The sequence below is a fragment of the Aptenodytes forsteri genome, unplaced genomic scaffold, assembly GCF_000699145.1.
Source record: "Aptenodytes forsteri isolate BGI_AS27 unplaced genomic scaffold, ASM69914v1 Scaffold81, whole genome shotgun sequence".
Taxonomy (NCBI): domain Eukaryota; kingdom Metazoa; phylum Chordata; class Aves; order Sphenisciformes; family Spheniscidae; genus Aptenodytes; species Aptenodytes forsteri.
Window position 1 is genome coordinate 7,324,781 of NW_008795259.1, and position 22,139 is coordinate 7,346,919.

The window sequence follows — 22,139 nt, forward strand, 5'->3', positions numbered from 1 at the left end:
TATTACGTATTATGTATTATATATTATATAATACATAATTTATAATATAAAAAATGTTAGTAAACTTGAAATTTTAATGAAGTAGATTTTTTTTATTATGCACTTACTCTGCTTTAATTGTGTTTTTATGAACTGCTACAGTGCCTTGAGCTTTGCAGTAAGGGGGTACTTTGTATATAAGATCAGCATAACAACTTTTATTTAACTGATGTAACTACCAGTTGAACTCATTTTGGTTTCACAGTCCCATAGGCAAAAATTTGAAGGTGCTAGATTAATAACTTTGGGGTAATTTTATAAAACCAAGACCTTTACCCATCCCTCATATCAATTCCATCCATCCCCGGCTGCATCACTAGGAATCCTAAATGTCACTTCTCTACAGAAAGAGGCTGGGGACCAACCTGTCACTGTCTCCCATAACATCCTCATTAGCAACCTGATAAAGCACAGACTAGATAAGTGGACAATGAGGTGGAATGAAGTCTGGCTCAACTGCCATCCTCAAACGGTTGTGAGCAGTGGCACGAAGTCCAGGTGGAGGCTAGTCATTAGTGATGTGCTCTAGGAGTTGATATTGGGGCCAATACTGTTTAACATCTTCATTAACAACCACTATCCAATGATGGGATAGTGCATGCTCAGTGAGTCTGCAGACAATACAAAACTGGGAGGAGTGGTTGGTAATGCCACGTGGTTATGCTGCTCTTCAGGACATTGACAGGCTGAAGAAATGGGCAGACAGGAGCCTCATCAAGTTCAACAAAGGGAAATGCAAAGTCCTACACCAAAGAGGAGTAACCCTATTGCTGGAAAGCAGCTCTGAAGAGCAGGACTTGGGGTCACATTGGACACCAACATGACCATGTGCCAGAAATGTGTCCTTGTATTAAAGAAGGCGAACAGCATCCCGAGCTGCATTAGGAAGAGCAGTGTCACAGGCAGGTGGAGGGAAGTGATTCTTCCTGTCTGGTGAGACCAGTGGTGTGTCCAGTTCTGGGTTCCTCAGTACAATAAAGACATAGTCATACCTGAGTGAGTCCAGGGAAGGTCCATGAGATGATTAAGGGTTTGGAGCACCCGTCATCTGAGGAGTGGCTGAAAAGGTTGGAACTTTTTAGCCTGGAAAAGAGCAGACTTGGGAGGGATCTCATCAATGTGTATAAATTTCTTGGGGGGAGCATGCCAAACACTGGAACACGTTTCCCAGAGAGGCTAGCTGTCTCTGTCCTTGGAGATATTAAAAAAAACAACTAGAGCAACCTGCTCTAGTTCACTCTGCTTTGAGCAGGAGAGTTGCATTGAATTATCTCCAGAGAAGCCTTCCAATCTCAACCATCCTGTGATTCTGTGGAGTTGCAAAGGTCAGATATAGATTGAAGCTTCAGGACTGCAGGCATTGGTGATTTGTGTCTGGGTTCATGAACCAAAAGATGGTTGGAAAAATTAATTTTATTCTTATATTGTATACTCTTTATCTTATCATTTCATGACTTCAACATCTAGACTGTCCGAGTCAACAACAATTCTGTTTATAGTTATTTTAAATGAGTGCCAAACGAGGAAAGAGTAAAACATTTTGTGTCAGAACTACCATTTTCCCTGTAGCACTGTTCTTAAAGATCTCAATCAAAGCCTGGTACTAAGGAAATCCTAGGCATGTGTGTAATCATGAAAATGACATTATAATCCTTAGGAAGTGTCAAATGAATTTGAAATGAAGGCTTGTTTCCTCTTTCCCCAACTCTTTGTATGATACAGACAGCACAAAGAAAACATTACAGTGTTTGGAGGTTTTTTTCCCCCTTCTGTTCTCTCATGGAATTTAATTTTTTAGATACTGACCATTAGTTACTTAAGATGTACTTGAATTGTAGCTATAACACTGTATTGGATGTATGTGTCAAGGGGCTCGTGGTGGTGGGCTGCAGGGTTGGCCCCTGTGAGGAGGGGCCGGGGCTGCCCTGTGCCGGACACAGCCGATTCCAGCCGGCTCCAACGGCCCCACCGCAGGGCACGGCTGAGCCCCTCAGCCACGGGCGGGCGCCTCGGGGAAAGCCTGGCTGAGAAAGGGCAAAACGCTGCCCGGCAGCCGGGGCTGAGGGAAACGGTGTGAGAAAGAGCCCTGCGAGCCCCGGGGGGAGAGCAGGAGGAGGGGAGGAGGTGCTCCAGGCGCCCCAGCAGAGAGAGAGATGCCCCTGCGGCCCCTGGAGAGACCCCGGTGGGGCGGGTGTTTCCCTGCAGCCCGTGGGAAGGCCCCAGGCTGGAGCAGGGAAAAGCGTGAGGAGGAAGGAGCGGCAGGGAGGAGCTGTTATGGGCTGACCGCAGCCCCCCATTCCCCATCCCCCTGTGCTGCTCAGAGGGGAGGAGGTAGAGGAGTCGGGAGTGAAGGAGTGAATCTGAGCCTGGGAAGAAGAGGGGTGGATGGGGGGAAGCTGTTTTAGTTTTTGTCTTTGTTTCTCACTGTCCTACTCTATTCTAATTGACAATAAATTAAATTAATTTTCCCCACGTTGAGTCTGTTTTGCCTGTGATGGTAATTGGTAAGTGATGTCCTTGTTTTTATCTCGACCCACGAGATTTTCCATCTTATTTTCTCCCCCTATCCTGTTGAGGAGGGGGAGTGAGAGAGCAGCTGGATGGGTGTCTGGCAGCTAGCCAACATCAACCCACCATAAATATTAAAATTACAACTTGAAGGAAACTCTGCAGATAGATTAACAACTGCACTTTAGGGGTACCTTACTTCCATTCCTTCTGGTGCATCTGGTGGTTTGAAATGCTACGAAAGGAAATAAAAAAGAAAACATTTTATTTAGGGATAACCTGAAACTAATTTTCTCACATTTCTCACGTGATGTGCAGGTATTCTGCAGACTTAATCATAGGGATAAGCTGAAACTAATTTTCTCACATTTCTCCTTACGTGATGTGCAGGTATTCTGCAGACTTAATCACCATTACTGCCTCCCATTGCAGAAGGTAGAGCTCTAAAAGAAAATGTAAAAATGTCTTTACTACAATTTAAAAAAAATAAAAATCATTAGGACTGCCTTGTCATCTCTCAGTGATTGAAAGTTCTAGACTTACATGTCAGACTATTGTTCTAATATTTCTAGACTAGATAAAACAATAATTTGTCTGAATATTAATTCCATTTTTAGTCTTCCAGCTTCAATTGAGGTAAAAAAGGAGTGAATCATTCTATTTCACTGTCACCCCTTAACAGATCAGATCAGCAAATTTTGCTGTGGAAATTAAGAAAATATCAGTCCAAGGTTCTTTTGCACAACTTTCCCTGAAAAGATCATCACCATTCCCCAAAGAATTTTTCAGCAGAGAACACATATGTGAAAGATACTTCTTGAAATGCAGGGAGCAAATTATTGGATTGAGGGAAGTTAAGAAAGCGCAGGTTTAGAAACATGAAGATATAAAATATGATTAAAACTAAAAAAGCATGTTTTTTAAAGTTTAAATATTTTTGTGCTTTTGTTCTGTTTTCTTTGTCCAGAGTTTAACATTCCCTAGGTCCTGAGAAGCCATGCAAAAACCTTGTCTTATTTTCAAAGCTTACTTCCTCTATGATTAAGCAATCTATTGACCCAAATATGTAAGACTGAACATAGGACAATTGGTTATAGCAAGTGTAATTTATCCAATGACCATCTTTATCTACCAGTGTTCACTGTGAACTGTTGATTGAATTTCATCTATGCCAAGTGAAAGGATTTTCTGTAGCAGAAACTTAATCCTAACAGACATTAAAATAGACTAGCAAAGAGTGGGTTTTTTTGTTTTTTTGGGTTTTTTCTTCCTTTCTTCTTCCTAAATGTGCTTATATGCTTGGTGGAAAGACAGAATTTGATAGTTTCCATAGTAACATTTTGGGACAGCAGGCCAAGCAGGAAGGCCTTGTTCACCCACCTATGCTTTTAACACAATTCTACCTTCCACATCACTGGCACAGGATATATAGAGATGCAGAGATGTGAAATCAAGTTGCAGGTAAGTACATTTGGAAAAAAAACAAACCAAACCAAACCAAAGCAATAAAACCCAAACCCAGCCAACTTTAACAGAGTTAGATGCAGATGATAAATATCCTGTCAAGACAAACAATGTCAAGTAAGCTGAATCAATTTCTGAATGATACATATTGACCCATCATTTAATAATAACTGGGAAATTTGGAAGTATTTTCTTTTCCTGATTATGGGTAACATATAGACTCAACCTTTACATCTTCAGGGGAAGAACTGATGCAAAGAGAATGTTGATTCTAATCAGCATTTAAGTGCTTGCTTTTGTTTTATATCTTTATGATGACACTAGGCAGAAGCTAGCTAGAGCTTCTATCCTTGTGTGGGAGGAGCTAGGAGCTAGGAGCTAATCTTTGAGGGAGATTTCTCTCCCTACCCTGGCTGCCAGATGTCAAACAGAACGTCTAATCCTGATATCAAGCTTGCCTCTGAGATTCCCAAATTCATCTTTGATTGCAGGCATCCAAAGTGTTTTTTTGGATTGATTACTTCTGCAGAAACAAAAGCATTTCCAGTTTGCCAGTTTTATTTGCAATGCTTTGAATGCTAAACAAGCCTAAAATTGAAAACAGTGAATTTATTCTGGCAAAGCAGAGGTTAAACTGTTGTTTACTAAACTGAAAGCGAAGTGGCAAAATAAAGTCACAGAACAAAAAATTGCAGATGAAGAGTATACCTGCTGTCAGCCTCTTCTCACTGTCACTTACAGATCTCTGAGGTATTTCATGGGGAATTGTGCAGTGCCCGGCTCCAAAGTGCTGCCTTTTAGAGGATATTTTTGAGGAATCTCTTGGAGGTTGAACTTTCCTGTAGGAAATATTGAAGGGAACTTACAACAACTTGCTTCCTCAACTTGAGTTTTATTCAAAAATAATGGAAAAGCTAACAACCTAACACCAAAAGCTAGAGCTGCTTGCCTGAAGGACCTCTCCAAGTCTCTTTTTTTTCCACACGCAATCTCCCTCTCTTTTTAAAACTTGCATCCCAGGTCTTTTATCTAATAAAAATTTAGCTTTGGCGAGCACAGGTGTAAGGATTCACACTTTCTGTGCAAGTGCAAATGTAAATGTACATGGACCCGCCTTCCCTATCCCTTGCCCCTCCTCTTTTGCATATTTCCAATCCCACTGCATTAATTTATGATGTTACAACACTAAAGAGTTATTCACTGTACAATCATTAATTAAACCTACAATCTTTGGATCACCTTAAGTATTTCAGAGTCTGCGCACAGTATGATACTAATAGAGATGACAAATTTGTTATTAATTTGTCCCTTCCCACTTGTTAATGTTAGGAGTTTTTGTTATCATAGCTTCCTACTAGGTTTTATAACAAATAGACTGTCACAGTATTTCTAAACATACCCTGAAAGCAACAGTGTGGAATCTTAAGCTCCATGGTTGGTTTTGTTTAAGACTAAGTATCATAGTAAGATGTGGATTATAGTACTAACTGGAAGGAAGATGATTAATTTAAAGGCATTTTTTTCATAAATGCAACAAGAGCTCTTCAGCATGCAAACATCTTAAATGTTCTGTAATGTAACAACACACTGAAGTAATAAACAATGATAGACAGTATAGGTACATCATGAATTAGTTGAGCTTTCAAAACCTTATCTGTTTTGGTTTTCATTTTGGTTTTGTGTTAAATTATACTTCTGTTGCTACCTTTAACAATTTACTCTAATTCATTTAATGACTTTTTCTAATTCTGGGAAGATAATACCAAGATGAGGTAAGAAAAGCTGGAACGGAAGGTAATATGTTATAAAAGGAATTTGGGAGATGGGGAAAGAAACACTTTTTTTTTCCCCAGGATATCATATTTCTTTGATGTATTTGCAAGCTCTCAGCATAAAGGAAATTATCAGAAACAAAAAGCTACAAAAGGGCACCTGTATGCTTTGGAAAGTACACTGCTGTTCATATATTCTTTCTTAATAATAGATTTTAAAGTTGCACAGTCTTTTGTAAGAAGGTTTTACCTTTGAAAAAGAAGAGGCCATGTTTTAAAATCTTACATGAAATTCTAATATTAGTTGTGCATTGCTCATCCAAACATTGTTTTTTTATTCTTGTTGGTTTCACAACAGTAAGATTTTGTTCAATTCTTCAGTTGTGTAGACAAATACTGTTAATGTCAATATGATACTATCCAACCTTCTGAACTGTTGATTTCTATTGTTACACTGGACTCCTCTGTGGAATGCAATAATGAGAAATTATGATATTTATGTTCTTCTTTCATACTTTTTGGGCAGAGAAAAGGCAGGATATGTTCAAAACGACAGAATTCATTCATCCATTTGTCATTATTGTTAGTTTTGTTACTCATGCATGTACTCAGTTCACCAAATCTAAATCTGCACAGACTGTACTGATTCAAAGAACGTATTTCAGAAAAGCTGCACTCCCACTTAAAGTGTATCTTAGCACATTATTGTAGAACATGAAGAGTGCTCAATCACCTCTATAAACTCATACTCCAGGGATTCATACCAACTGTAGAGTGAACGCTTCTCTCAGCAGTTTTCTAAACTTAGTTTCACTCGGATCAACGAAACTAAAAGCATAGTGTGGTTAAGAATCATTTATTTGCATCTCAGAGGTGATTCTCCTTGTCAAAAAAAGAGAAGAAATTAATGCAAGGAAGCTCTCTGTCTGGCCACAGCATTTTTATAAAATACTGAGCGTGCAGTAATTTTTCAGGTGAAAGTAGTTAAGCCTGAGTGCCTCTGCCCAACTGATTTTCAATGAATTTTCTGGAAAATGTCCAGAATTATATGTAAAGGTAATAGCTCAAAGGTGACTTATTTCTTTCTTTCATAAATATCAGCATTATGCCTATGCAGTGAATTAGAGGACTAGTTTTTCACTATCAGAAAATTTTCTAGAGGAAGTACCATGGACAAGGACAGTATTTGCTACTACTCAAATTTTCAGTGCTTAACAAATAACTATATGAAAAATGCTTATAACTTTTTGATTATTTTATCTTTTAATTTATCTTCTATGCCAGCAATGTAGTTGTAGGCAGCACTATGTACTATATTATTAAAATATAATAGACATTATATTCCCTCTCTGTATATAAATAAAGATGTGGACGTATTCAAAGACACTAAAAACCATATGATTAACTGTCAAGATTCATTACCTATTGCTGATAAAGCCCAAACTTCAAAAGAGAGCTGAACTCCTGTTTCACTGCTCCATTAAAGCATATCTTAAAACAATCAAACAGGTCTTCACAATTGGTCATAATTTTGTCATAAAATTCTTATTTTTTTCTATTGATAGTTTTCATGAGCTTCCAGAACAAGTCTTTTTTCATCAGCTGGGATAAACATTTGGCCACCAGTTTTTTAGATGTAGTTACATGACTTCTGATCAATTCTAAAACATTTTGCAATCATAAATTACAGACTTCTTTCTAGAAGTATTAGAACTGATGTTAATGAAAGTGTTCAGAACTTTCTTCAACAGTACTCCTGTGAATTGCTAGAGGCATGGAGACATTACAAAAGATTGATGTTATTCAGTCTGATTTCAGACAAAATGATTTTGTTTATTTCAGCAGATAAAAAAACTGAACTGACAGTATTTTTGTAAGAAAATCTTTACCATCCTGAAAACTATCCTTCTCACTCATCCTTTTCCCATATGGGAGTGTTATACTTGGACTGAAGTCTTAAGGGCCCTTCCCATTTTTAAATTCCTTTTCTGATCTCCACCTATAATCACAGCCCTTACGGTCTCTACTAGAAAGCCTCCTTCTGTATTTGTAATTTATACTTTGTATAAGTAATTTCAAATCACTTACTCCTTACTTGCACTGATTTGAAAGAGGGGAGTCTCAGGCTTGACGGGTCTGAAAGAGGGAGTGCATAGCCTTTAACAAAATTCTCAAACATGTAAAATATGTAAACAAGAAGTAATGAGAAATTCTTCAGAGTTCTACAGCACAAGACACTATATCAAGAACACTACAGTAAAGTTAGAAATAGCTTATTTAAACAAACCAGTTCATCCACCTCCAAAATAAACCCAAACTCCCAAACCCCAGATACTATTGCAAAACATTCTCCTAAAATGAAAATCTTGGAACATTTAAAACTTCATTACAGAGAGTAATGTGCAATAAGAAGGTCTTTACTACAGCTAATACTTGTGCAAGCATAACTGCTAAGCTGAGTATCTGACATAAATTTTAAGAAGCAGTTAGTTGCTATGAGTAACTGTGCTTTTTAAGCATTTCCTTGGGACCCTGGGCTTAGTACACTTAAAGTTGTTTGCTAACACTAATATGACTATGGAGAGCAAATGTTCCTTATACAAATCTATATAGTTACCTTTATTATCCATTGTTCTTTAGTGCTGTCTTTCAATGTTTCATGGGAGAATAAGATATTAGTTGAAAAGTAGTCTTTGATTACAGTATCTGAAATATGTAACTGGTGATATCTTTACTACACTAAACCTTATCTGTTTACTGAAGTGATAAGGATTTCACTCTCTCTTCAGTGGATGAACACCCTGCCATTGAAAATATACACTTTGTTATGAAATGGCTGAAATCACATCGATTTATATGAGACAACTCATTTGTTTAAGTACCTTTGTGAGTCTAGGCATCATCTATATATGGCCTCTTCCTAAGACCAATTGAGTTGGTAACAATTTCAGCTGGACTTGCATCAAGCCCCTAGTTAGGAAACTTTTCCCTTTTGACTAAAAAAAATTATATCTGCACTTAAGTTGGAAAGAAAGGACGGTTCTCAGTAAGCATGAAAACCAAAAGAATTCTTTATCCCTTTCACAACATGGGCAATTATGTTTGTATTTCTGTAGCTAATGGCAATTACCAGGCTGATTTTGCTTTCAGGTCAGCTTTAGAATTTTTAATGTCACAGTTTTACACTCAGTTTTTTCCTTTCTTTTTGATCCAACTCTTTCCTCAGTAGAAGGAAACATTCATGTCATTACTGGACCCTTCTTTTCCTTCTCCACTAGACCCTGATGGTTATGGCCCTGTCCTGGGGTCCACTTGAAGAAGTGGACTTTTAAATGCTGCTCTTATTTGCTAGAAAAATTCTCTAACAACTAGGCTAATTAATGCATAAATGTCCAGAATCGCATCCTTCTCTGCCAGTGCCTAAAAGTTAAGACAGATTTAAAATGTTTTTATGAGGAAATCAATCCTGTCAGTCTGTGTTAGAGGCGATTTATTATCACCTATCACAGACTGAGCCTCAAAACAGAGGACAAAATTAAAAGAATATTATTTTCAGATCCCAGTGATGTGCAAAACGGATGTGATGTCAAGCTTCTTAGTATTGTTGAGGCTGTGGCTTTTCTGAGCATGTTTCTGAAACACTGTTAAGCTGAAAAAAGAACTTAGCTATGACATCCAAGTTTGTATAAAATTGTATCAGAATAAAGAGTTTGTGAGGTCATAGTTTGAATATCAGGTACTTGAATCATGTCTCAATCTCACTTTAAGTACTAAAAATCTTTACAGGATGTAGAAACTGCCTCAGTCTGTTCATTATTCATAATTTAGTTATTTGTTTTTTTCCTGTGGTTTTTGGGGTCTTTCTTAGATTTGACTTTTTAGTACTGTCACATTCCTGGTCTTCTAATTGTGGCATATTGTCTGAAGAGAGGAATGAAGGTCTACTTTAATTAAATTGAAAAGGAGACTATAAAAATTCAGTTTCCTTTTCCATAGTAAATGCATTGAGAACCTAATTAACATGAAAATAATCTGTCTTCAGGATAAAATAGAGAATGTCTTGTGAACCAAAACCATCATTTAGTTAAAATGCAGATTACAAGGGCATGATTTTAAAGATATCACACTTTTTATTTCTAGACACCAAAGGTAGAGATTAGATCATATTAAATTGCATAAAAATGTTACAGTGTTCAGTGCTTTCTCCTGTGTTCAGAGACTTTTAATCTGTGCTTATCCTTAAAGACAGTAATAATGAGAAATGTGATAATCATAAAATTTACTGTTTAAAAATTACACCTTCTTATTCAGTGCACTACTTCTGGGATTATACCTGCTCATTTTAATGACAACAAAATAAAGTTTTTACTGCTTTTTACTCTTTTTAACACTGAAAAGTTTGAACAGAAAAGAGGAATTTGATTTCATTCTATCATGGTTATCATAAAAATTGTAAACTGAATTTTAGTTACAGGATTTGTTTTACTAGTTACCATGCTTAAATCAGGAATGGAGAGAAACATAATCCTTTTAAAGTTGCATAAAGTGTTTTGATAAAACTGATGTTAATGAGGGAAGATCTTTTTTTGTTAAAATACAGCTCGGGAAATACCAAGTATCTTCAGATTCTTCCACAACTACTCCACACGTATCACAGAAGAGCATCTTTCACAACACTGTGTTCTATAAGAATATAATGTTAAATCTTCCACAGTTTGAAGATGAAGTGACAATCAGCAAAAAATCCAGTGCTGTATAGAAGCCTACTAAATAATGTTAATAACATACATTAAAGAAAAACTTAAATAAAGCATCAACCTGCTACTTTTTGCACTTGAATCTAACAGTATATGAACAACATAAAGCACCCATTTCCTCTCCAGTGAAATGTGTCATCATTTATGAAATAGGAAAAGGAAAAAGCAGTGTAACAATGAGTATCTGTAGACAGAATATGGAAAAGAAGGAATACTTCATGCAATTGCCTTTTTAGGATGGACGGTATATAGGTAGCAAATAGTTTTTCAAATTTACTGGAACACATACAAAATGAGCCATCTTCATGGAAAGAATATTATGCTGGCCAATAGATCAGCTATTTAGTCTTGTGTTGCATCCCAAAGAAATTCAGATAAGGATCTCTTACTTCTATAAGCATCATTGTGTTAGATTTTTCTTTGTTTCTGGAATGCAACAGTATGGTTTTTAAAGTGTTGCATCAGTTTTACAATTAGTTTTCTCTTTGGAAGTGCTACTGTAAGCAACAAGAGGATTTGCTGTCTGTCTTAGCCAATCTTATTCATGAAACAACTTTAGTTCATTAGAACTTGATACTGGTTGCAATGCATGAAATAAACAGGATTCTGTTTCTACATTGCTTTCATTGTCTCTGCCTATATGGGTAAAGAAAATAAGTTACACTATGAAAATAGCTAGTTACATATCACTGAATTTTCTCCAAGGCAAAGATAATCCTGAAAACCCTTCATTTCTTATGCCCTGGCAAAAGATCAAAAGCATTTCTTCTCTCTCTCTCTCTCTCTCTCTCTCTCTGTATTTATCACAATAGTATCTGAGTGCTCAAAAGCATTTAAAAATGTATCCAATGAACTCAATGTGTATGTGTCTTGCCTTATAGTAGTGGGCTGAATTCATCAATCTTATTTAGTTATCAAGAATGTTTTTTGCGTGACACATCTACAGGTTGTCTCTGAGAAATAGGCAGTGATTCACCAGGGAATATCAGTTCCTATCCCTCACTTAATCAGGGAGTGGCTAATAGTCCAGTAAAGTAGAAGTGATGACAGTCCTATTTCCAAAGAGGCATTTTCATGAAGAGGCTTTGACGAAGAAAGACTGAATTTGAAAGAAAACCTGGAGGACTCCAAGAAAGAAAAGGGATACAAAAATTATCCACCATCTCCACAAGACATTCTTTGAAAAGTGGAGTGAATGAAGCTGAATGCCCTAAGCAGGCTGGTCAGGAAAAACTCTGAAGTGAATCAGCTAAGGAGAAAAAGAGTTATTGGTCTTAGTGTAAGCAGTGCAAGTGCAGCTTTCCTTTTTTCCCCATCCATACCTTTTCTAATAAACATTTATACATAGAATAGACTATTACATATTATATACATATATTACATACAAACATACATACGCTTATACAGGTGCGCATATATATATGCATGTATAATCATTACCTCACATCAGCAAAGGAATCTAAAAACAGAGTACTGAGACATTTTAACAAATCCCTTGATTCTTTGCACTGTATGCCGTCATAGAAGCTGCATGAACTGAAAGAGAGCTCTTACTGCAGGGCCGAGGGGATGAAATGTCTTCCACCATCAGGATAACCCGGAAAGCTCTCTCACATGCTTCAGGGCAGCGCAGAGCATACCCATAAACCCCAAAGTTCCCAAAGGAGTGTATGATTTTTGCCTTATAGGTATATGTCTTTTTATTTTCTTCAGAAGACTTACACTCTTAGAAAGTAAATTTATTTATCTGGGAAGGAGACAACAAGCTGTTCTTTATGACTTGGGAGGCTTTTAAAATGAGAAAGTTTTTACCTTTCTGAGTGAAAAAGTGGTGAAGTATTAACCTCAGACTCAAAGGAAGACTGTCAGTAGCAAAACCACTCCTCCTGACCTTATTTTTTTCCTTCATGCAGATCACCCAGTGCTATCATGGCCCAATTACACTTCACTTGTGAGATCTGACAGAATTGCAGCACTTGATGACAAGATTATACTCTGTATTTTTTCTCTAATTAGCATGTATCAAAGTATCCAGAGTCCTTTTGATTTCATACTTCGACTGATGATAAGTCCATATTTATCCCTTATGTAACTTACTGAGGATCTGTACTTCTTAGTCAGGATGGCAGATCACTGACTGTAACCACAAGGTAAGCAGTTTCTACTGCAATGCTCACTGACTTCTTTTCCTTCTGTCCTTGTTTAAAATGAAGGTGATTAGACTGAAGACGTTTAGACGACTTCACTTACTTTCAGTAGTTGAACAATATGGCTTTATATTTTGTTCAAAGATTGTAGGCCATCACTTTCTTCAGATGTGACTGGATAGCAACCTTTTATTTTTGTATTATATCAAGACTTAAATGAAAGAGAGGATGAAATAGGGCAAATCCTCACTTTGTCGCTACATTTGAAATTCCGCTACCTTTACAGAGGTGTCTTCTGATAACTTACCTTATTTAACCCAGGTGGGGAAAAAAAATTAAGAATCAACCATTCTCTCTTATCTTCTTGACTTTACATCTACCCCTACATATTAAACAGCACTGCCGACAGGAATGATAAGGACCACGTGGTTCTATGATCAAATACAGAACGTTCAACATTTATAAAGAATAGGGTCAAAAGGAAAATTTACTTAGTTTTTTCAGGCCCTTCTCCTTTAAGTAAATCTTCTTCTCTATGTGCCTCTGCCAAAATAATTGCAACTGACTCAAACCAAAAATACTTATTTGATTTAAAATAAAATATTTTGTTTCTTTTTTGCATTCTGTAACTCCTTTATTTAACTTTTAGTTCATAAAATGTATTTTGGGAAAGCCTAAAAGATCAATTTTGAAAATGAAAAGACAGCGCATTTTAATATACAGATTGAAGTACATTTTGCAGTGGTTGACTGTCATCTAAAACCTTCCAATTTTAATGAATAAAGGGGAAAAAATGTGTCAGTTTTCACATCCTGCTACACCAGGATGAAGAAGGTAGATAAGGCTTTTTAAAAGCAACTAGCAGAATCAGCCAGCACCCGTAAATTGGAAGTGATGAGAAAAGCAAGTACATAAACACACAGGATGTCCAGCAATTCCGTGGAATGTGTTGGGAGCAGCTTCCCCTACATGATATTCACAAAGCAACAGTCTTTGAAATCTGATTCAGTCACTTTCTCCCTATTGACTAGAGAAATGTGAGCTCTTCATTGTGTTTAAGCATAAGCAGGCATACGGGAAGTGGAAAATTAGTTGAGGTTACTAATGATATAGAGAAAAAATATACCATGAACATGTAAGGGCAAAACCAGAACAGGTGAGCACAAAGTGAAAAACAGTTTACTGTTGCTGATTATTTCTGAGACTGTATGGAGGATGAGTAATTTCCACAATACTAGAGAAAGAAAAAATAATACCTTTCTTTTAAAATGTGTAAGGGAGTTGCAAAGAGAGGAAGAAAGATTCTGTGGAATTATTGTCCAGAGAACCAAATTTCAATTCCTAGAAAAATAGAAGCATGATCTATTTCTGTAAATAGCTGTTAGATAACAAGGAGACTAGTCAAAGTCAATATGGATATCAAAAATAAATCAAGTCAGACCAATCTACCTTCTTTTTACAATACCATCACACGAGGGGTTTTGTAGACAGGAAAGCTGTCATATATCTTGACTTTAATAAGGTTTTTGACACTGTCTCAGAGACATTCTCATAAACAATCATTAGATGTTTTAAGAACAAGCTAGACAAAAATCAATCAGCGGTGACAAAGGTATAGCTCATTTCAGTTTGGACATGGGCTGATCTTCCGAAGCCACTTCTATTTCTGTGATTTTAAGTAAAATTGGCTTCCCAAAATATTTGATATTTATTACTACTCCACTAGATTCTTGCATGATTTTTTCAGTAGTCATGTGTATTTGAAAATCATGACTTCAGCTCCAAAAATCCTGAGATTTAAAGTCCAATAGATGAAAAAATAAATGTTTTAAATTGCCTTTTAGTTGCTTAGTCAGACAGACCCACTTGCCACAGCAATCAGAAGAGTCAGTAATTTTTTTTTTCTTTAAATTAAAATAAAAAAACCCCACCATGATTCCTTGAAATGGGGCTTTAAAAAAATCTGTATCAAAAGGGGTACATGAAAATTAGTTTGAGCTTGAAATAGTCTCACATACTAGTGAAGCATCAAGGAAATATGCTGTATCAATAACACTCAAATTTCATACTCTATTAAAAAAAGGGACAGGACTTCGAAAATTCAGCCATATGTTTAAAAAAGAAATCTAACATTGTGAGGGAAAGGAAAGTGAAAAATCAGACAGCTGGCTTGTCAATTAACACTCATGTCAGAGACAGAATTCTCAGTAAATTATTTTTGGTAGAAAATGTTAGTTAATTGAAATGACTTGTGGAAAGCGTTTATCTCTTTTTGGGGGGTGATAAATTTATTGGTTTTCAAAACATGGGAAAAGAAGACTTAGAAACTATTAAAATGACCCATTTTGACCTTTACTTTGAGTAAGAATTTGAGCTTAGGGAGATGAAATTCCTCTTCTTTAAAATGTATGTTGCTCCTGAAGAGAGGATGGTAGTTAAAAGGCATATGTGACCCTTACAAAAAATTTACTTTTCAACCTGATTTACTTTTCCAATCTCAAGAACTCTTGCTGTACTGAAAAACAGTTTCTTATTTGCATCTGCTGCATGCAACAGCTATCATAGCCACAGATAATAAGAAGGGATTTCTGCATGTCCTGCCTGTGTGTGCCGATACAAAGTCCTGCCTTCCTTCAAGGAGTACAGGCCTTTACAGCCTTTCAAAATGCTAAGCACTCTTGTCAGATTGACACTCATTGTTTAATTACTACAGAAAGACAGGATATATATCTGCTTTCTTGTTATTAGGACATAATTATAACTGAATATCTGCAAGGACTATCATTTAAAATGGGATAAAGGAATAGAATACTCTGTTTTAAAATTATTGGGATTGACAAACTGAATGTTATTACAAGTTGAGTACTGGATTGCACAGAGTAACAGGAGAAAAAAACTATGTACAATGGTCTTACCATACTAAAATGAAAAGGACATTCCTGAAGTACATTTTGAAATAAACATTTAAAAGACAGTTCTGCTATGTTAGTGTTGCAAAACTAGTGTTTTAATTGAGATTGATCTTAAATGTGGCGCTATTCAAAGAGAAAAATCTCCTGGCCTTGATCTGAACCCCTTTCACCAGGTCTGAAAAACTTGTAGGAGATATGTATCAAAGAAGACTCAGGGAAATCTGATTTCGCTCCTACATCCACCATCAAGGGTGAACCATGAAGAAACTCTGGCAACTAACAGCTCAGATGAGGTGTTTAGTTGCTATTTCCCAAGTACTAAGAGACAAACTGTGAGTACTTCCTCTGCATGCCGTTGAAGCACAAAATTAAGTCGGCTACCTTGAGATTATTTTTAAATTAAAACAATAAATGGGAAGAGCCCACAGAACCAGATACAACCCTCATCTATTAAGCAGATCCAAAAACATCCCTTGAAGCCATGGCAGGAGCTAGCTGAAAGAATTAACTTCTTGCATTCTCATTGTCCAACCAGTGACTGAAAGTAACCTGGTTACACGGGGAATGGACACCACACCATAGGTGAGGCCTGACCTCAGGCAGAAACTGGTGGCAAGTCTCAGATGTGAAGTGGTAGCTGGGACAAGGGCTTGATTATGTGACAGTTCGCCACACTGTACACAAAAGTACCATCTGCACACTGGCAGGGTAGCTCAGACAAGAAGCACACACCCTGCCAGGCTGTTTTGGGAGACGGGTGAAGGGCACCAGCAGCCAGTGCCTTCTGGATGGGACAAACTGCTTGCCAGCAGAGACATATGCTTGTGGTGACTGGCTCCAATCTCAACTGAGTGACAGGCACCGGCATGTCAGCAGGCAGCATCGTGAGTTGCCTTTGTGACTAACAGCAAGTATGTGCCTGCTGTCCTTTAATTTGAGTATAGGAGAAGTAGTGGTTCAAGATGCTTGCTGAGCCAAGAGTCAAGGCAGATCTTGGCCAACAAGCAAGGTGAACATAACTTTTATTCTCCACATTGGCCCAAGCCATAGATCATCATGTCATCTTCCAGCAAAAAAAAAAAAAAGTGCTTGATTTGTGTCTTAAAAGTTTATTTTTCTCTCTATTGTATTTTTCTAAGACTAATTTTGAAACATGAATACCAAACCTGGCTGCATTTTTGCATTTACTAGTCTAATGCAGATTGTTGCTTTTTCATTCTGCATTTATTCATCTTCCTCACTACACAATTTTGTTACTGCACAGATATTTAAAAGTGTCAGTTCTTTTCTCTTGCAAAGTTGGACTGTTTTGAGCTGAAGTTTCCACATAAATAGGAGCTTGTAACTGAACTTGAACTAATGAGCACTGAACTTGCATGTCACTTCTGGAATGTGGAGAAACACAAAGCAGCTAAAAATGCTTTCACTGGAAGCTAAAAATGACTATTCTTCCATGTCTGTTCCTAAGTAGCTAGTAACTGACTGAGCAGAAAAAGCTGGTGTACTGAATGCAGGACAAGACAGCTTACGACTTCTGAAGAGCTGTCACTTTTTTGTCCTTTTTAGCAGAGCAAGAATTATTTTAGCTACAGCTCAAAAAAAGTTTTTGGGAAAAAAAAAACAACCACCAAACCCAAAACACCAGAAGCAAAACAAAAAGCCTGGGAGCTACCTAGATTTAAAGTTGCTTGACTTGGAAACTGTGGTACAGTCTCTGCACACAAAGTAAATTTTAAGAAATAAGAAGAAACAGGCTTTTTCATAATCTGGGACATTCACAAGATTCATTCCTGAACAAATCAAACTAAAGAAATAAGTCTGATCATTTAGCAGGTCTGGATGGATAATTTTTTTTAGAGAGAGGGAATATAAACATTCCAGAGCATAAATCAGAAGGATAATTCAGTTGTTATCTGTTGGTTTCTATTTGTTCCTTCTGCAACATTTTTCTAGTGGCTGCTTTTAAAGTCCAGTAACAATAGAAGGCTTATAAACACTTGGAGGTGTGATCACTCACCCTAGTATTTGCAATGGAAATAATTGACACAGTCATTTAAAAGAGCTTCCTGTGGATTAAATGACAGAAAAAAAAAAGTCCTTTGTGAAAAGAAAGCGTGAGAAATAAATACAAAATAATTTTGTAATCCATTTGTTGGCAGGTGTTTGAAATGTGGTTGCATAAGAAATAGGGCTCTGCTCAGTAGTAAAACAGTTTGTTCTTAAAATCCCAGGGAAGTGTTTATCAATCACTGAAAAACATCAAGCAACTACTAGAAAAGATAACTTTTCTAGAAGGTGATTTTCAAATGAGCTGTGCTTAAATTCTGCTCAACTGATCCATAAAATCACTGTTCAAGTCCAGGCATTCATGGTAGTGTGAATCAGGTCCCAATCTATTGTCTCCTTACTCTACATATGCTAATCCATATAGGCCTGCAGGCACATCTTCTGTTTCTATATGATATATTTTAGGATTCTTTCTCAGCTGCATGCATCAAAGAAAGAAGAACTTGTCCACCACCCTGTATGCCCTTTTGAAAAGGCACTGAAAGACTGTCAGCACTCAAGTGACCAAGCCTGCTGACTGCTAAGCCCAAATCAGCTTAAGTGCAGCTTTTAGTAAGCTAAACAAGTGCCTCTAACTCCAGATAAAGGTTTGGCTCTTTGTACAAAGAGAGGAAGAACAAAGAATAAAAGTTAGTAAAAGAAGTGCAGAGACAGACAAAATCAGCAAAGAAAACTGTTCGCATTGCATCCATTAGTGTGTGCAGAATATACATTATGTACATACAAATACTCTCTCTGAAGTTGACTTGGTATGTTTCCTTATAAAATTTGTCTTGTTTCCATTGCCTTGGTGAGGGGAAACTCAAATAATGTTATGGGTTTTTCTTGTTTGTACCCCTGCTAAAGCAAATTAGGAGAAAATAAACCTCACTGGAGGCCCATGGGTGCTAATCAAACCTTCACAGGCCTACCAGGATTACACCCACATGGCATAACCAAACTTCCATTAGTTCAGCTAGGATGAATTAGACATCATCCAGAAAATACCTTAATGTTTCTTTCAAGGATAGAAGTAGGAAAAATACTTGTTATTTAAAATTATTGGTTCCTTCTGGCCTCTTAAGGGGGGGAAAAAAAAAGAGTACCTTGGACAGATATGTATAGTACATGGTTCTTTGCAGTTCAATATGCATTCTTACAATTAAAATTCAAATTAAAACCAATTCAAGAAATGAGATGAATGTCAGCAGAGTTACTAGTATTTGTATCAATAAAAACTCTCAATGACTATTCAACAGCTGGTTTGTGAACACCTAAGACTGAATAATTCATAGAAATCTATACTTCTCAATGCACGTTGAATAAGTAGGGAAAAATCCTGTCTGATTTCCCTATGAGAGCTTTTCCATCGACTAAATAGTTTCTTGGAGATGTCATCCTTAATGTGTCCTCTAAGATGTTATCCTCCCTGTGTTGCACATTGCCAACTCTTGCAATGTTATCAGAAGTCCCACAGTAATGTAATTTTTCTTTTTAATACCAGCATCTGGACTCAAGGGATACATGAGATTATTAAGTTACAGTTATTAGGGGGAAAAAAAAAGTGAGACAGGAAAATATTTTTTTTACTTGCAGAGTTGTGCAGAGAAACCCAAAAAATATCAGCCGCATACATTCAAATGCCTCAGAAAATATGGGTCAGTCAAAAAAAGGAACACAGACGCTTCATGTAAAAAATAAGAATAAAACTGGCAACTTCGTAACTTTGTGTGGATAAATGCTCGATTTTTGTTACCAGTTTTGATAAATGATGTGCAGATGGATCTAGTGAGATCTACTCTCAGCGGATCGCCAGTACAGATATCTACAAGTTTGGAAGGAGAATCCTGTTTTTTCAAGAGAAATGGTAAAACGCGATTTCTCTGCAAATGTGACTGCATAAGGCTCAGGCGGCCTCTTGCTGAGCCTGAATGCACTGCTACATTTGGGTGTGTGGGGGACATTCTCCTCCTGCTCTGCAGCAGAAAAGGTCCCCGTGGCGAAGAGGCACTGTGTCCCCCCGTGCCGCTGTCGAACAAGAGACCTGTAAGGGCCCAGAAGTGCCAACGGCCACCAGTGTACCCACCATAACGGCCGCGGCGACGGACGGTTTTCTCCCCCCCATCGGCCGCGGAGCCGCCAGCTGGAGAGCAGCGGCAGGGGGTTGCTGGGCCCCACCTCCACGGGGAAGGGGGTAGCAGAGGGGAGGGGAGGGCAGCGTGGCTGTGGGAGGTGGTCAGGTCACTCGAGGAAAACACACAGTGGATGGGTGCAGCCCCCAGTGGGACAGAGGCCTGTGACAGCCACCTCAGCCGCTGCCCTGAAGAAAGGGCTCCAGTGGCAGCCGGCCGGTCCGCCCCCCTGCCAACCCCAGTATTACTTCTGGTTTTCTCAGCGGTCATGCACAACTAGCTTGACTTGAAACTAATCGTGATGGGCTTTCGTTAGAATCCCATAAGTATTTACTAAGCTTTGGTGGTCAATAAAATCTGACACAAGGTTTTGTATCAAAATTTTCATACAAATGAAGAATCTTTGGAAATATTGAATCCTTAGATGCTACATGCTAAGTTCTGCCTTCATCTTCATTCGTGCCGTTTCAAAAAAGCATCAGTTACTTTAGTGAGTGTAGAATTTTACCCTGGGTTGACCAAATCACATGCTTAAGATGATAGTTTCTTAACCATTCTTCCAATTAATTTCTAGAAAGGAGTCAGACACTGTCCTTCTATCCTTTCATAAACACTTAGAGACATAAAATCCATATGCCTTTTACTCTCTCTACTGTCATACATCACAAGCTTTTACACTTGTTTTTACAGTTCCTTTTATACCCAGAACAGCCATTTCACTGTGTGTAAAAGCTTGTGGTGTATGTAATGGTAGGATAAACAATTACAGAGTATAGATGACATATTGTACAAAAGGAGGGAAGAAACACAGCCTGAATGACTGTACAAATAAAAGGGATACTAGAAGAGGGGCACAGAGGAGAGAAACAAGGGAGGCAGAAGCAGGCGTTAGATATAGTTTGGCAGTCTATTTTCTAAATAGAGTGAACTGACAGAGTAAATTGACAGCATGGTCTTCCCTATTACTTAAACCCTGCCTAAAGATAGACAGGATAGTTTACTAGGAACTAGCTTAAATTATAACCAGCATCTCAAAAGTATTCATACACCTAATTCCATGTGAAATAAATTAGTTAGGTTTAAGTCTCCTTATGCCTGAGTTCATCACCTGTGAAACAGGGAGAAAATATGAGGCATAAAAAATTTCAGTGACCAACACTGCATTGCTATGATAGGCAAACTGAAAATTTATGGTAATAGATAGTGAGTATAGAGGGAGATGTGTATAGTCCCTGAAGGGGGCAACTGGTACCGAGGTCAACTGGAATTGGCAGGGCTGACCAAAGGCCAGCCAAGGGGAGAAACCAATATGTCTGTCACATTATATTCCCTCTACCTCCATGGGTTTCAAGATCTGCTTTCTGGCAGGACAGGATCCAGAGTAGTTCATGATAGAAAATCCTGTTAGCAAAAGGATAGAATCATAGATTAGTTTGGGTTGGAAGGGACCTCTAAAGGTCATCTAGTCCAACCCCCCTGCCGTGGGCAGGGACATCTTCAACTAGACCAGGTTGCTCAGAGCCCCGTCCAGCCTGACCTTGAATGTTTCCAGGGATGGGGCATCCACCACCTCTCTGGGCAACCTGTGCCAGTGTTTCACCACCCTCATCGTAAAAAATTTCTTCCTTATATCTAGTCTAAAATAGGCTTGCTTTGCTTCAAAATTTTTTACTTCTTGTTTACCCTTCATGTCCCAGGCTTGGCTACTATCCAGTGAAGTGGGATCTAGATGAATTCTTACTTAAAGATGTTTTATTTTCCTGGTGACAAGGAGAAAAACAAACCCTATCCCTCTCCTTTGCGAGCATAGGAAGCAGGATAATTTTTATATCATTATTATACTATGTCTGTAGCCTGGTTTCCCAAGAAAATAACCCTCCTTTCTGTCAGTTTCTCCCTGAAATCCTTGGAACTTGTTGGTCAATTTTGATCATGTCTAACAGAGGTCTCGGCGATGTGAAGATCAGGTAAGCATCATAAAAATAGGAAGTTGTATAGAGAGACTTTATTAAAGCCTTCACTGAAGGGAAGAAGGATGAGCTCAAGTCCTTTTAAACACTAGAGAGCAACATAGGAGAAAGCTATTATAAATGCCCAAACTACAGGAAAATTTCAAGATAAGTTCACTATATTATACACAGCAGTGAATCTAGCCACAGGACATGAATATTTAAGCAGTCAGGCTTCATTACTTCTGCTCAGGATGGAATTACTTGCTTGGTTGTATGTCACTGGTATTTGGTAGTCCTCATCATAAGCTAGGTATTGTACAAGACACTATACAAACACAGAACAAAAATGTCTTCCCTTGCCAGAAAACGCACTATCTTGAGTAATTACCTGGCTTTGTATGAAGGAAATG